This window comes from Ostrinia furnacalis, unplaced genomic scaffold, assembly GCF_004193835.3.
Source record: "Ostrinia furnacalis isolate ACB-3 unplaced genomic scaffold, ASM419383v2 OfSCF4779, whole genome shotgun sequence".
In the NCBI taxonomy this organism is placed as follows: Eukaryota; Metazoa; Arthropoda; class Insecta; order Lepidoptera; family Crambidae; genus Ostrinia; species Ostrinia furnacalis.
This window is the reverse complement of record NW_021135018.1, coordinates 272217-288710: the sequence shown is the minus strand read 5'-3', so window position 1 is coordinate 288710 and position 16494 is coordinate 272217.

Here is a 16494-nt window from a genome sequence, read left to right as displayed (position 1 = left end):
GTATTGAAAGAATGTTTTCCTCATCCGGGTCGTTGAACCTTCGCATTTCTTGGCATTCATTGAGAGCTTTATTCCATTCAGGCGGCCTATCTTTAGGTGCTACTTATATTATGTTACTTAGTCATCATTGTATTTTTTACCCCTAAAGTTCCGTTGTCCTTCGTGATCGTGTGACTCAGTCGACGAGTATGTTTACTGGACCTATGTCATACTTCGTCACCAACGTGCTATGTGCGAATTAGTGACGTCCTAGTGACAGATCTTTGAAGCATTTAACTTGGCATGATGTCATTGTGGTTTGTAGGAGTCAGTGAAATTACTCGGCTTCTGAATTAAGTGATGTCACAATTTATTACATCAAAATATGCCGGTGACGAAATCGGGGAAATTCTTACGGTTGTTGGATGGAGTTATTTTATTGCATTTCGTTTCGGTTAGTATTGTAATGATTCATTTTCTTGTGGTTAACATTCCGTGGATATTTTACTGGTCTTTCAGATGAGGAATTACCCAATATGGGCAGTTCCGTAGACCTCAGTAATTTTTATCTATTTTCAGAAACTGATTTTCTAAACTATTAGCAGAAGTGACACACCTCAAAATACTAATAAGTTGAGTATCATGCTACATTCTTCTAATGTTTCATCATAACAGCTTAGACCTCTCTCAATGCATACTATAAGTTTCACTCATTCGATCCTTGACTACAGTTTACCTTCAGTATTTATCGAATACGAATTTTCTCCCAGGTTTTCGAGCTTTATTTTCTAAACAATGAGTTTTGACCACGTCATCGTGTCGGCCAGTGATCACCGATGACGCTAAGGTCGGGTCGAGCCTACGTCAAACCCACGCGCTGTCACTAGTTAGAGGTAGGTAGGTAGGTGCTCATCGTTTCAGTTTCACGCACTGGGCGCGACACGTCCTCTACGCCAACGCATTTCAAAGATGTCACCGAAATAAAAAAAAAATTGATGAATGATTTGTAACTTAAAAATCGCAAGCAGCTCATGATTTTTTCATACAAACTTGGTCAGTCTATAACTTCTATACTACATTGATTTCGACATCGAGCTTTCGGTTGGGGTAAAATGTGCATTATAAGGAAGCTACTGATTCAAATTTAGTCGCAAATCCCAATCGATTCTGGGTTTCTCGTTCATACAAAATGGACCCTCTCCTTTTTGTATTATTTCCAAAAAGGCAAAAATAGACGAGATATCGAGAAAGCTACTTCGATCCCTGTCGACCTCTGAACGGAGGGATGTAATCATACGACTGCAGGGACTTATAAGCTGGGCTTTTGTGTATGGGGCATAATGAAAAGTATTTTATGTGGTCTATCGCATTTGGGCGACGCTGCTGCAGCGAGTGTCGTTGCAGTAAGTGACGTGAAGCGCAGCGTCGCGTCGTAAAAGCCATTCTGACCTTTACGCTTAGAGTTAACATAAGACTTCAAGATGAGTCACGACCACGAGTGTTTATGGTTACTGATGCACCGCACGCGCTGCGCCCACGCCGGGCGCCACACTGCACCTTCTCTATGGCGCGGCCGACGTAGGCGCAGGCCTTCGTACTATTGTAAGGCTGCGTTTCCATCAGAAATAAAGTAGCCCAACGGTGTAAAGATGCGTAAAGAAACTGGGCGTTTTCAGGTGAAAGCGAGCCATGAACATCCCAAGCACCAGATCCCTCGCACATATCTTTAGCACTTCTCCCAAGAGTCCCAAGCATACATCTCTCCACGAGGGATGTCCTCGCAATCATTCTTCGCTAAGTAGTTTTGTACGTACATAAACCTCGCTCCACGTAGATGAAGCGATTCTATTGGGTCATCCTTCACAACGCATCCTCGCACTTCGCTGGTGGATACGCAGCCTTATCTTCAGTGAATCAACGCACTGCATTCGCGAGTCGAACGTTCGTGTTACTTATTGTATTGTTATGACACCAAAGCTTACTTGCCGTCAAGGTTAAGGTCGTTTAAGCTAGTATGAAGTGTCAGAACGTTTTGACTTGATTGACTTTTAATTATGCAGTCAGCATGGTGTTTTGACATGTCATGGAAATTATCTTAGACTGTAATACGACGTATTCCACTTTTATGCACCCGCCCAAATAGCACCTGCACGAATAGCACCTGGCCTATTTTACTTAGAACACCTATCCATATAAAAATTCCATGAATAGCATCTGCCCAAAATATCGATAGGTGCTCTAAGTGGAATTGGTCAGGTGCAGGTGCTACTTGGGCGGATGCTCAAAGTGGAATACAACTTTAATGCTTGCCGGGGAAAACGTGGTAGGTCTTGTAAAATAGGTATTTCACTAATCAACAAATAGTAAGCACGTGTTTCGTGTCCATTCAGCGTTGGTGGTCACGAAAAGTCGGGATCACTTTAATGTTTGTATTGATGTATTGTAAGGCGTACAAATGAAGATGCAAGCACGAATTTGCTTATGCATGTTTCTAGAGATCATATATCTTTAAGCTTGAAGCATTAGAAAAATGATAATATTTTGCAATTCACATGCAGATTGGAGTTTAGTCTGTCACAGATGTGATTCTGAGAAACGTTATTTTTTACAAAACGTTTTGAGATTTTAATTAATTTGAGAAATATGGGTGAAATCATAAGCTTTTTTTACTACAAAAACGCAACACTAAGACGATGAAAACAGTGTTCTTATAATGTAACGTGACGTTTGGATTTAATTCGAGTGATGGACAATTACGTCAACGTCGGATTAGCTTGGCGTCGTCATATCGCCGTCACTGCTTAGCATTCACCGCGCCAAATCGGTACATCGCGGCATCGGTAGCGCCGGCGCAGGAATCGTGTGGGTTTTTCTGAACATTGTTTACTCGGTGCGTTGCTAGTGGTACAGGTGACGTCACATCAGGCACTACACTGAGGCATCTTGTATAAATTTACATTGTCAAATGCACTGGACGCTATGAGGTGTGTTTTGTTGATTTCATCATCTGTCGTTATATTGTTAGTTGATAAAACAAAGTTATGTCACCTTTCATCATCATCATTTCAGCTACAGGACGTCCACTGCTGAACATAGGCCTACCCCAAATGTTTGATGGTTATGTATGTCACCTCTAAGTCTTCCGAAATAATGTCTAGGTACTATTCTACCATCTCGTATTTTGATTAAACGTCACTTGACCTGAGGTGGAATTGTGTAAAGCAATCGTAATCATTTGACAGTTCATAACGTACGATAAAGTCAGTTAAACATGCCTTTGACATAATAATCGTACGTTATGAACTGTCAAATGATAACGATTGCTTTACACAATTCCACCTCTGAACTGAAACCCTTCCTTTGGCTATATTTTGTATTCAATTTACATATCGTGTCACATCTAACACTGTAATACCTATAATGTCTATTTTTATTCATTTGACCTGAAACCCTGTCCACGGGAGACTTACTTCACCAGCTGCAATGCAGTTGCGAATTTTGCATACAGAATTACAGAGAGTCGAGTCACCCAAGAGTTTTCCGAACCAGCGAGCCGTGAAATGTAAGCTAATCGCTTATGTAAATGTCATCACCGCGATTGACCGTCGCGAACGATATTGCAACATGCAAACGCTCCACGTGCTTATATTTAGTTTTAGTTACTTTTAAGTTTTTTTTTTTTTTTTTTTTTTTTAGCTGTGTGGGGACGGCCGTAAAAGAATACTTTTCCCCACCGCCAACAGGAGGCGTGTCGTAAGAGGCGACAAACTCCTGTAGCACCGGACGGGCAGCAGCGTCTGCGTGTGAAACCAAGCNTCGAAACCTATCCAGTTGCAGCGAGGGGTAAGACAGGGAGACGTCATATCTCCAAAACTGTTTACCACCGCCCTGGAAGATGTCTTCAAGCTTCTGGACTGGAACGGATTTGGCATAAATATCAACGGCGAGTACATCACCCACCTTCGATTCGCGGACGATATCGTAGTCATGGCTGAGACCTTGGAGGATCTAGGCACAATGCTCGATGGCCTCAGTAGAGCCTCTCAACAAGTGGGCCTCAGAATGAACATGGACAAGACAAAAATCATGTCTAATGTCCGTGTTGCACCCACTCCTCTGAAGGTTGGAGACTCTACACTCGAAGTTGTCGACAATTATGTATACCTGGGACAAACAGTCCAGTTAGGTAGGTCCAACTTCGAGAAAGAGGTCAATCGTCGAATCCAACTCGGATGGGCAGCGTTCGGGAAGCTTCGCCATATACTCATGTCCGAAATACCGCAGTGTCTCAAGACGACAGTCTTCGAGCAGTGTGTGTTGCCAGTGTTGACATATGGATCCGAAACGTGGTCGCTTACTATGGGCCTCATAAGAAGGCTCAAGGTCACCCAAAGGGCGATGGAGCGGGCTATGCTCGGAGTTTCCCTGCGTGATCGAATCAGAAATGAGGAGATCCGTAGGAGAACCAAAGTAACCGACATAGCTCGCAGAATTGCTAAAATCAAGTGGCAGTGGGCGGGGCACATAGCTCGTAGAGACGATGGCCGTTGGGGCAGGAAAGTTCTCGAGTGGCGACCACGGGCTGGAAAACGTAGCGTGGGCAGGCCTCCTACTAGGTGGACCGACGATCTGGTAAAGGTCGCGGGAGGAGCCTGGATGCGGGCAGCGCAGGACCGTTCATTGTGGAAAACCTTGGGGGAGGCCTTTGTCCAGCAGTGGACGTCATTTGGCTGAAACGAACGAACTTTTAATTTTATAAAATCAAATTAGAGATTTAGACGATGTAAATGTGACGTCTTAAATATAAGTACTTTGCTCACCATTTTGGGACAAGTTAATATTAATGTTAATCAGTAGTCCATCAAACTTGACTACAGTATCTACTGCAATGTCACGTCTACACGTCCTTTTTAGCACTGACCTACGTTATTGTATCGTTGAAGTGGTAGGGTCAATAGTTTACGTGTAAAAGCGATTTTGAAATGACCATAACCACAGTGTCGGTTTTGGCTTATCAGTCCTAAATTCCTAGTCGGGTGAAGGGCGCGCTGCGCGGGCGCCTACTCGTAATTGACGTAATTTTGGTCACCTGTCACCTGCCCCTGACACTGTCACGAAATCTGCATAAAATAACATTTTCTATGGTTATTATTACCACTGCTAAAAAGCCATTTATACAAAACAAACTTAGTGGAACCTTACATAAAGGTAGCTACTCACAGGATCTCAGTTACATTACAACACTAGTATTGCCACGAATGCTTTTGATATATCATTAAAACAGTATGCCAATGTGTTAAAAATGAATTTCCTTGCGTTTTATTATTTCTCATATAACATATTTGTCGTCATATATGTATAAATGTTTCCACTTTTTCTCACGGCCTGAAAAACGTAACAACGATTTAACTTTCCTCCAACTACGTAAACTACTTGTTTTTCGTATACTACAACAGGTCGACACTTTATAGTATTATTAATAATATGTATGCTCATAGCTTTCACTAGAAATAATAACAAATGCATGTAGCGTTGCACAAGCGAATATAGGACAGATGTAAAGCAGTCCACGAGATCCGCGCGATAGCAGCGCTTGCGCCGCTGTGTATGTAGCAATTGGTAAATTAAATGCCAATTTATAGCAGTTTTCTTTCTTACATATTTATGTCAGTAAAATTCTCTGAGTGGGATTATTTGCTAATGGGGTCGTCTACTAATGGGACCGAATGGGACCACTTGCTTCTGCATGACCAAATGCAGATGGGACGAATTGGGCATTTTTGTTATAGAATATACCTATTTCAATAGTTTAATTTTTTCAAACAGCTTTCAATTAAACTTAATTTTACTAGCTCTCTCTCAAGCTCTCTACACTAAATTATGCATAAAATAAACCTTCAATTTTACTTGGCTTCGAGCGAAGAAACTGCAAAGGATATTATAATAATATATTAATTACTAGCTGACCCGGCGAACTTCGTACCGCCTTAGCGTAGAGATTTTCTTTATATTTTTTTCCGTAAAAACCTTGTACAGAGTATTAGAAAACTACAAAAAAAAATCAGCCAAATCGGTCAAGCCGTTTTCATGTTATGTCGTGACAACGGAAAACGGGTTTCATTTTTATATATATAGAAGATAGAAGATAGTTAAAGAAAGCATTTTATGCACTACTTTAAGTAGCTGCTCTTGACATTAATAATCTCCATGATCGCCGGGAAATTCACCTGATCAGTGCATACCACAGATAATACTGACCAAGTTACCTGTCAAACGAATTTTCATTTCCAGCTGCTTGTGAAGCTCAAAGCTTGATTTGATCTCGGCCATTTACTGGAATTTAAGCTATAAGAATCAGTGACTGAGCTAGTGGCAAAAATAGCAAGCAATAGCTACAAGAGTAACATAAATTTACAAGTTGCATACTTTGCGTCCCACAGGGAAATCGAACGGAATTTGTGTGTTAAAATGGACAAGGATTGCTCAAAATCCTATAGCCGATGAAAGAGAAATAACATTGAGTGGAGCTCTACTAAGTAAGCTTACTACTACAGCAAATACTACGAGAACAACCGAAAAAGAAACTGTGCGTGTATTACAATTCATCTACTAACTTGTCCTTGAAACGTCAAAGCAATTGCAACAAATGACAGGGGAACTATAGTATTTTGACCTCAGGCTTATTTTAAGAAAGAACTACGAGTTACATTCGATCCCTTATTGACTAATCTTCCTGAAATTGTATCGTCATCGACTATTCTAACGCTAAAACTAGTTAAATATAGATCTTATTCAATGATCTGGTGACTCAAAGGGCTCTGTATGGAACGTACTCAGACTCTTTGCGACGTTCTGAGAACGCGAACAATATGACAACATATTGCCAATAATTTATACAGAGACAGTCTAGTTGTTACTCATTACCACCGCTTCAAAATTAGAATATTTAGTACATTGGCAAGTAAGTATAGTGCCACCGGTAAACGGTTCAATACGAGCTGTCTTCACATTATATTATTAGTTGAAGGACTTATGTTATTTGAAATATTAACCCTTTTGCTGTCTATAAACAAGACAATATCAAAACTTATTGTCCGTGTTCATGAAATGTACACGGCAGTCTGTTCAACTGTTAGACTAGGCGCAGACCACCGATTTTTAGTTGGCCGATAGTTGTGCCCGATTTTAAATTGTATGAAAATCGGCCAAATCGAATCGGTGTAATGTGCGCACTTCCATACATGCCCATACAGATCAACTGCCCGACTAAACTATCGGCCGACGAAAAATCGATGGTCTGCGCCTAGGCTTAAATTACATTACGTTAATTACGAAAGGTGTAGTGTGGGCAGGCCTCCCACTAGGCAGACCGACGATCTGGTGAAGGTCGCGGGAAGCACCTGGATGCGGACGGCGCAGGTCCTGTAGTGGAAACCCTTGGGGTAGGCCTTTATCTAGCAGTGGACGTCATTTGGCTGAAACGAAACATTACGTTAGTTATTTAACTTTCGGCCAAACTATTGCCAATGAAGTGATAATATACCTAATTCAGTATACAGCCATCGCCTATCCATCCATATTTTTAGCTTGCAACGGAATTTCGCATAATTTTACGCGAAGATCGCGGCGAAACCAACGCAGGCGTTGATTTATACATCCTAGTTCTACATGTTCGACACCAGTCTTATCGGACGGCCATTAATATTAATTAATTCGCTGTTAAATTACTTGGACCATTGGAAATAGTTATACTAGAAGGGACATCAGAGCAGTAGGAGAAATCCCTAACTTGGAGTTGAAAATCAGTAAGAAGTCAGTCGCTTTTATGAAACATTCGAATAATAATAGTGCGATTAAAATATGTTGCGTAATTTTATTTTAATTTCGTATACGAGTAAGTACTGGCATTATTGACGATCATTGTATTCAAATGCAACTATGATCCATCCGAGTATCTATGTCAATGCTAACTTTTAGTTTATTAGTCATTCCTTTAGTCAGTACAATATTATAAATTTATTTGCAATGTTGCACTTACATTTGCAATGGCGCATTGGTAAAAAAAGATTGTTTAAAAATTATGGAAAAATGTAGGAAGTTGTGTATATTTAAGATTCCACTAATTTTTGAACTTATATACCTTTTTTTAATTCAACTCTGTATAATTAAGTAACAGATTTATCGAATAAAGAGCAGAAACCACCAGTTAAAAAAAGCTTACCTACTTAAAAATTATAACGCTGCTCGATACCATTCTAGTGATTTTAGAAGCAATTCTATTCTAGTAGCAGTTAACTGTACAAATATAAACTACAAAGTTTTGAGTGACCAAATACGGTCACGCGTGGAGCGACTGCGCCTAGTAGCCGAAGGTTGATAATTTACGGAATAAATGGCGCCCACTGCCTTGTCAGGAAAGGGTCACCGACTTGAGTTAAAGAAATATGATTACAGATAACTTTGGCTCTAGAAAATACATCAATTGTTCGTTGGCACCACAGACACAGGGATTGATACCTTCATTTCGTCGTGAAGCCATGTCTTCTGCCCCGTGGGGTTTCATATTTTCTTTTAAGTACGGAATTCGGTTCCGTAAAGGTTCCGGTAAGGTTCTGGAGTGCAGGCCACGTACCGGAAAGCGCAGCGTAGGACGCCCAACCCACAAGGTGGACCAACGACCTCATAAAGGTAGCAGGAAGGCGCTGGATGCAGGCCTCCACCAACCGGCCGTTGTTGAAATCTTTGGTGGAGGCCTATGTTCAGGAGTGGACGTCCTATAGTTGAAATGATGGAAGCCAGTGAAAGCGAACTAAAACACCTAGAAAGCACAATCGACAGCACATAAAACTAAATTTTTGTTGCAAAATAACATCTATTGCCAATACATAGATGCTGTAGGCCCCTGTGTTTACAAGTATGAAAGTGATGTTCTTATGGTAATTGAAATTTCTCCTGAGAATTTACATTCAGCCAATATGTTCAACTGCTGTATAATTACTCATACTTAGCCTACGTTTAGCTTTTTGCAGTAAACGAACAATGGGCTGTTTATGTGAATCCAAACGGTTTTTGTCCAATTAGTCTAAGCATTCGTATACTAGCACACACCATAAGAAGGCTTAGAAGGTCCAGTTGTATTGCAATTAGTTGGATCGAGCTTTTTAATGACGTTTAATTTCTCGCAAGCAGCAAGAAGTCACCAAAAGTGTCAGTTAAAAAGTCCTATCAGTGGTGATATAGCCGTTTTTATTAAAGAGTGGACCTACTTTTTCTATATCTTCATAATCATTCATAATTCTTTCTAACAGGTGGTCTGCTTTCACAACGCTGATCTGAACCATTAATATTATTGTAAACAACAGCCGGCTTGATAATGATATTAAATTATATTGATTGATGAACTGAACATTTGGTTGCGAAGATGATACTTAGATGATTTCTTTACTCAATTAAGTGCTTGTACAAATTTTAAAAACGTTTGATTTGACGTGAATGTAGTGCTAAGGTCGTCATGGCCCTTCCGCCCCCTATTACAGCTGTTGGCGACAGATCTGGTAACACTGGTGCTAGGCTATGGTCTATGGACTCTAGCCTAGCAACGGTGTTAGCCATCTTGTTTTTCTACATACTTTTTCGATACGAAAGTTTTGTGTCACTTGCTGTAGTTTACGTGATCTAGAATAGTTTTGTTTCAAGTTAAAAGCATTCATTTCTGTAGCTAACAACACCTATAAATTAACGTAAAAATAGGGATAGATGATGGGGCCCACTGTAACGTCACCTTACTAAAAAATCCAATAATAGTTTGTACATCAGTGTTACTCAAAGGAAATGACTCAGGCATCTGATTTAATAGAGGCACGGAGCGTAAAAAACGTTCTAAGAACACTTCGCCAAGTATCCTATAAAGACATGAACTCATGACTTATTTTAAAATATTTTATTGTTTTGCCTTTGCCACTAATTTAAAAGATTCTGTCGTCATTGAACTTGTCCTATATTATGAAGTTAATATTCAGAGGTACTCTCTAAACCCCTTGATATATTTCTTCAGTTGAAATTAGCTCGACTACGAAATAATTATCAATAACTTTTAAGTTATCTGTGCTATAAACCTTAATCTCTTAGTATACCTATATTATTTTGTTCCACATCTTATTTGTATGATCATTTTATCGTGATCGACGTTTAATAGCAATGGGAATAATTTGTACTATCTGCACCGTGAGCTCTTAGCCTTAACATGAAGGCCGGTCAGGCACCATTGGATGCGCAAAACAAAGCAATGATCCCTTAAAATAGAGGCAATTTAATGCGTACATTAATATTTTAAAGAACACACGAGCTATGCATGCTAAAAGACACGACGCATTTGTAAGTAAAAATGTAAAATAAATGCAAGGCGATGCATTTATGAAAGTATTTGCACACTGATCTTGATTGCTTGCGAACATGCATGAATACGGTATTGACGGACCATAGACTAGCTCCGTTTGAAGGTCAGTTAACGAAGTTTTCTTTCCACCAGAGGCTTTCCATCTTCCGGCCATCTTCCTAATATCAAGAAACGTCACAAAGCACGATCTTCTGTTTTTAATCCAGCCGATGCCAGTCATCTGGCCTTCGTCCCATCGATGGGTTCGCAACGTATTTGCGAAACACATCGTCTGTGATCGATTTGCTGAAAGAACCATTTACCGACTAACGGTTGTTCGATTGGTTGTATATTCAAAAATAACATTTCAAAAAATATTACATACGAAATGTATAACGATTCGAGTGGGCGTCCTACGCTACTTAGGCATGGAGTCAAATGGCTCAATCAGACCTAAAGCTACAATAGTTTAGGAAGTAACAGAGCAGGTGAACTCGCAGCAGGCTACAATGGACTCCAATAAATCTAAGAGCGCGTGCAACTTGGCCAATAATGAGTTGATCCAATTACGTCTCTTTGTAATCGATTTGAAGATAAAGACGTCAGTTATTGCGTATCTTAGCCGTGTCTAACGACGTTACGTAACGTGTCAGACACGCTTCCGTTACGATAACTGGGTGCGGGATGCCTGTGGTTTTCAATTTTCATATGTTTGATGAAACCGTCATAGGGGAGAGTTCGGTATATTGTACCGCCGGGTAAATTGTACCACCCTCATATTTCGTAAAGTATTTATTGAATGTCTGTAATTGCAACACTCAGCGATACACAACTAAAATCAATTAATATCGGCCATGTGGTTTTTGCCGTGACAACAAACACCTGTGTTTTATTTTGAAAAGTATTTTTTCATTGTTTTCAAGTAACTTTTGACAATACATGTTTAGTTTGTAATTTTGTTAAATTTAATCACAGGGTGTTTCTAATATATTATTTAGAAGCGTAAATTAGTGTGGATTACAATTATTTGAAACATTTTTCGGTATTTATAAGCTATATTTTTTACCGATTTTTTAAAAGCACTATCACCTAGTCGGCTAAATTGTACCACAACAAGTTGTATGGAACTTTACCAAAGAATTTTGAATTTTTTTTTAGTAAATCATATTTTGAAGTTATAATGGCGTAGTTATGTTTGACTAACAATAAATGAAAGCAAAAGACTGGCAAAGTAGATTAGGTACAAGTGTGCGTTACGATAATTGGAATTACAAAACTTGTACTCAAAATCGTGATAACGTGTAAAACAATATCGATTGTCTATGTTATTAACTACTGTTCCTTTTCGTTTCCGAATTTGTTAAGAATGTATCGTATAATATTTTGCCATAGTTTTTTTTATAGGCTTGAAATTTATTGAAATCCAATTTCGTAACCCTGTGGTACAAATTATCGAACCGGTTGGCTAAATTGGACCGAAGCTCTGAACTCGTACTTTGTTGATTTGTGCTAAATATACAACAATCATGTTAATTAATATTAATGAAATAGTAAGTTGAATAATGTATCTTTTATTATATACCATGGACATTAGCAAAAACAAAAGAAAACTATGTGTAAAATGGGATTGAAAAAAACTGGTCCAAATTAGCGGACTCTCCCTTAAGTGTAGCCGATTGAGCCTGCAATCATGAAAAACCTTTGTTTTTATTCGTTGGTTAGAAATCTGCGTTCAGTTCGTGGACTAAATAAGACCAATAAATATCTTCAGTTGCCTAAGTATGCGCATGCATCCTTCCATCGAGCTATACGCGATGATTAGTGTAACGAACACCGTTATTATGATTGCAATCGTTGCACATACTGCTGGTATCGGACGCCCTGGATCACGCTCTGGTTTGATTCGAAGGTACACAACAATGTTGGCCCTTTACTGTTATATTTAAGCACGTTTCAAAATAGTTAATACGCGCATTGAGCAGAAACAGCCTGGGGAGAGCGGGCAGTCTATTTATACGACGACTATAAAAATGGTTTTTTGAACAGCTTTGTAGTATTTTATTGTAATAATAATCTTTATGTGTAGACTATTACTACAATTGTTATGTTAAGTAATTTTAGCTACGATAGGCGTATGTTGCATATTGAAAAACTTGAAAAAAATCGACTGCCTCAGGCTGGCCTAGTACCTAACTACCTACGACCTTCCTCTTGCCGGGTGACTGCTATGTGATTATATGCTAATAGCATAGCCTTCGATCATCGTCTTTCAAATCAATAACACTGATACAACCGCAACAAATTGGATACTGTAAAGATTTCTCCGAAGCATGCGATGTCGACCTTAGTAGCATATCGTAACCCGTAAATTCTTCTGTTATTGTTGTACCGTTCTTCTTTGGTTGTGACGGAACTGGACCAGCCGGATAGCCAGTTGTGCCGGTTGTTGCGACACACGGCCGCAGGGCCACGACAGCCGGCTACTGACCCTTGCTTGACGAATGTTTGTGATCAAGCACTGCAATACCTAGCACTGAAACCGTTGAACGTGTTATCTTTAAAGGAAATATTACACGAATAACCTCCACCTCCCTAATTGTTTAGCGTAATCAATACTATCAATTGATTGGCAATTGCTTTCCTAAGCTGCCATATTAGTCTCGTGTTATAAAACCACATAAATGGCCAGTCACAAGTCACTTTACAACAAAAGGTTATGAAGTTTCAAGTAATGAACTATCTGGGGAATCTGAGTCTTACAGGTTCGAAATATATCCATCGTCTGAAATTGGGCATTAAACACACCTTTACGAGTTGTCAAAACGCAACAATCTAATTTATTTTTTACTAGCTTTTGCCCGGAATTATGCTGTCACATTTTCGCAAAGTCAATACTTTGGTTTCTTACTAATATCAAATGGTCAATTTGAATTTTTATTCGCAAACCGACCTCGCGACCCTTTGGACGTGCCTAGAGATGTGCCGCTGAGAAAGTTCTCGTTCCCGGCAATATTCCCAGTGAGAATATTCTCGAGAACTGAGAACGCTCCCGGGAATATTCTCAGTTTTCTCGACAGAATACATTTAGTTTTAATGTGGTATTATTTGTAATGCTTCGATGTTTTATTAACTGGGCGTTAAGACTAGTCGTTATAAACAAGGCATGAAACGTGTGAGTGAAATATTGCTGTCTTGCTCACTCTTTTCGTGGCGAACGCGTACCGCGGCTTTAGGACTCGGCTACGGTATTTGAACATGAGTGTGCCTCTGAGTTTTAAGGCCCTTGCAACTCTGCCGGATTTCAAGCGGATTCAAAGCGGATTTAAAGAGGAGCGGCGACGCGACGGCGACGCCGCGTGAAAATATCGTGAAGCTTCCCGAAGGCTGTCCAACCGAGCTGGATTCGATGATTGACCTTTTTTTTCGAAGTTGGACCTACCTAACTGGACTGTTTGTCCCGGGTATACATTGTTGTCAACAACTTCGAGTGTAGAGTCTCCAACTTTGAGAGGAGTGGGTGGGTGCAACACGGATTTTAGACATGATTTTTAAATCTTGTCCATGGTCATTTTGAGACCCACTTGTTAAGAGACTCTATTGAGGCCATCGAGCATTGTGCCTAGATCTTCCTGCTAAATCTGCTCCAGCCTAGAAGCTTGAAAACATCTTCTAGGGCGGTGCCGATGACGTCTCCCTGTCTCACCCCTCGCTGCAACTGGATAGGTTTCGGGTCCTGATCTTGAAACGGACTGTTACTATGGCGTGTTTGTACAAGCCTTTCAACACTTCAATGTATCGATAGTCAATTTGGCACAGTTGGAGAGACTGCAGCACTGCCCATAGTGCCCATGTCTCAATCAAATCGAAGGCTTTCTCATAGTTCACAAACGCAAAGTGGCTGATTATACTCCTTGATCTTCCGTATAATCTGCCATAGCGTATATTATTATGGTCTATGGTACTAAAGCCTTTTCAGAAACCGGCTTGTTCGAGGGGCTGAAAGTTGTCAAGCCTGCTAGCGTGACAATTCGTAATGAAATATCAAAAACAGCTTATAGATATGGCTCAGAACCGAAATGGGTCTATAATTCTTCAACAAGGTTTTGTCGCCTTTTTTGACGAGGAGTACCATACTTCTTTGCCATGCCGTAGGCGTAATTCCCTTGAGGATGACGGAATCGAACAGCTTCTGAAAAGCCTTTAGTACCGGCGTTCCACCTGCTTTCAGCTCAGCCGTGATTACGATGCCTTGTTGTTTTTCAGCTCTTTGAGAACCATTCTAATCTCGTACAGACTAAGATCAATCTAGCTAGCACGTATTTTATATAAACATGTGTCAAATGATCCGTCAGACAGGCTATCCACAACTTATCCAGAAGTGGCGAAACAGGCCCTTACTAAGCGATTGTGAAATATGCCCTTAATGTCAAATGTAAAGAATAGTTTAAAAAACTAAAAACACGCTTTTAATTACTAACAGGAATCATCAGGACCCTGGACATCATCTAGCATTAAAGTGCTCGAAAAGACAAATCCAACGAACCCAAACTCGATGAGTTTCCGCCGTTTCGTTTAGGAGTTTCTATGGCCACCTCCTGACTCCATCATTAGGACCCTGGACATTATCTAGCACTTAAAGATATCGAAAAGACAAATCCAATGAACCCAAACTCGATGTGATTCCACCGTTTCGTTTAGGAGTTCCTTTGGCCACCTTCCAGTCCCATCATCAGACCAGCTGGTACCACAATATTGTATTGTCATCTAATCTGCATAAAGTTTCATGATGATACAAGACTTACAAAATGCATGTACCTAATTCAGATTCTAAGATTCCATTACATAGTTACATACACGACGACCTAATAAAAGCGTGTTAAAAACGAAAAAATTGACAGTTATATTATTTAATTGCATGTAAAAAGAAATTTCTGTCATCTTACATATCATTAAAACGACATTTCACGACGAAAAAAATAAAATATAATAAAGGAACAGTTGCCGAGAATATTGCCGAGAAAGTTCCCGAGAATATTCTCGGGAACACTGAGAATATAGCCTTTCTCTGCAAATAGAGTGTATTGTTTAATATACACTTAACTGTCGTCTTAATTTAAAACTATTTTACTTAAGAAAGTTTGTTTATTTCCATTTGATAAACATGATTCTCAACCTTTCTCACTTAGGAGAACGCTCCCGGGAGCGCTCCCGAGAATATTCTCAGTGAGGAGAGCGTTCTCGGGAACGGCACATCAATAGACGTGCCCATGGTCGCGCTTACGCCACCGGGGGAACTGGAGCGGCAATTTGTGACGTGACGTGTCCTAGACGGATCGCGCAGATCACAAAGCGCTCGCGCAACCTATCCGGTCTGCCGAAACGCGAGGAATGCGATGCGTGTGAACGGGAGACAATCGCTTTCCAAACAAACGACGCGAGGGCGACATTTATTTGCTATGTGAGACTCCTTTGTTGAGTCGCAGCTAAAGCGGTGTGGTTGAAGCTTAAGTTTCTAGGTACAGACGATAGCGCACGTCAAGCTAGGCTTATTCCCAATGCGGCATCTTATTCAGTCGTAGTTTTTTTACTGGCTAGGCTCCTCAGATCAATAACTGAGAATCAGCAGAATAACTGAGGAAGGCGCTCGTGGTTTTTCACTAGGGGATCTCGTTTTTCCCATGAGGCATCCCCTTCGTAGACGGTCTAAGTTAATCGATTTTAATTTACAACATGCAGTCACTTTTAAATCTGATGAAATGAGGTGGTAGCATAAAATACCAGTCTGATTAAAATGGTGTCCAAAGGGTATTTTCGTCGGTCACTGTAGCCAGTCAGTATGGACCAGTCAAACTATGAATATAAAGAATTTTGCACGTAAAGTATCTGCGGTAGTATTATCAATTCATTTAATAGGTACACTGGTACATGCATGTGCTTGGCCTGTCGCATGCCACTTGCGAAACTGTCCCCGCCTGCCATGGTCGACCTTAATGAACCACTATTGTCTCATGGAGACACATGGGCCCATTATCAGCAGCAGAATTTGTTACAATAAATACTCATTTACACGAAGATTACTACACCCGCTCTGTGCTCTACGTGTATAATTACAAGGATGACAATAGTGACTGAGTTTCTCG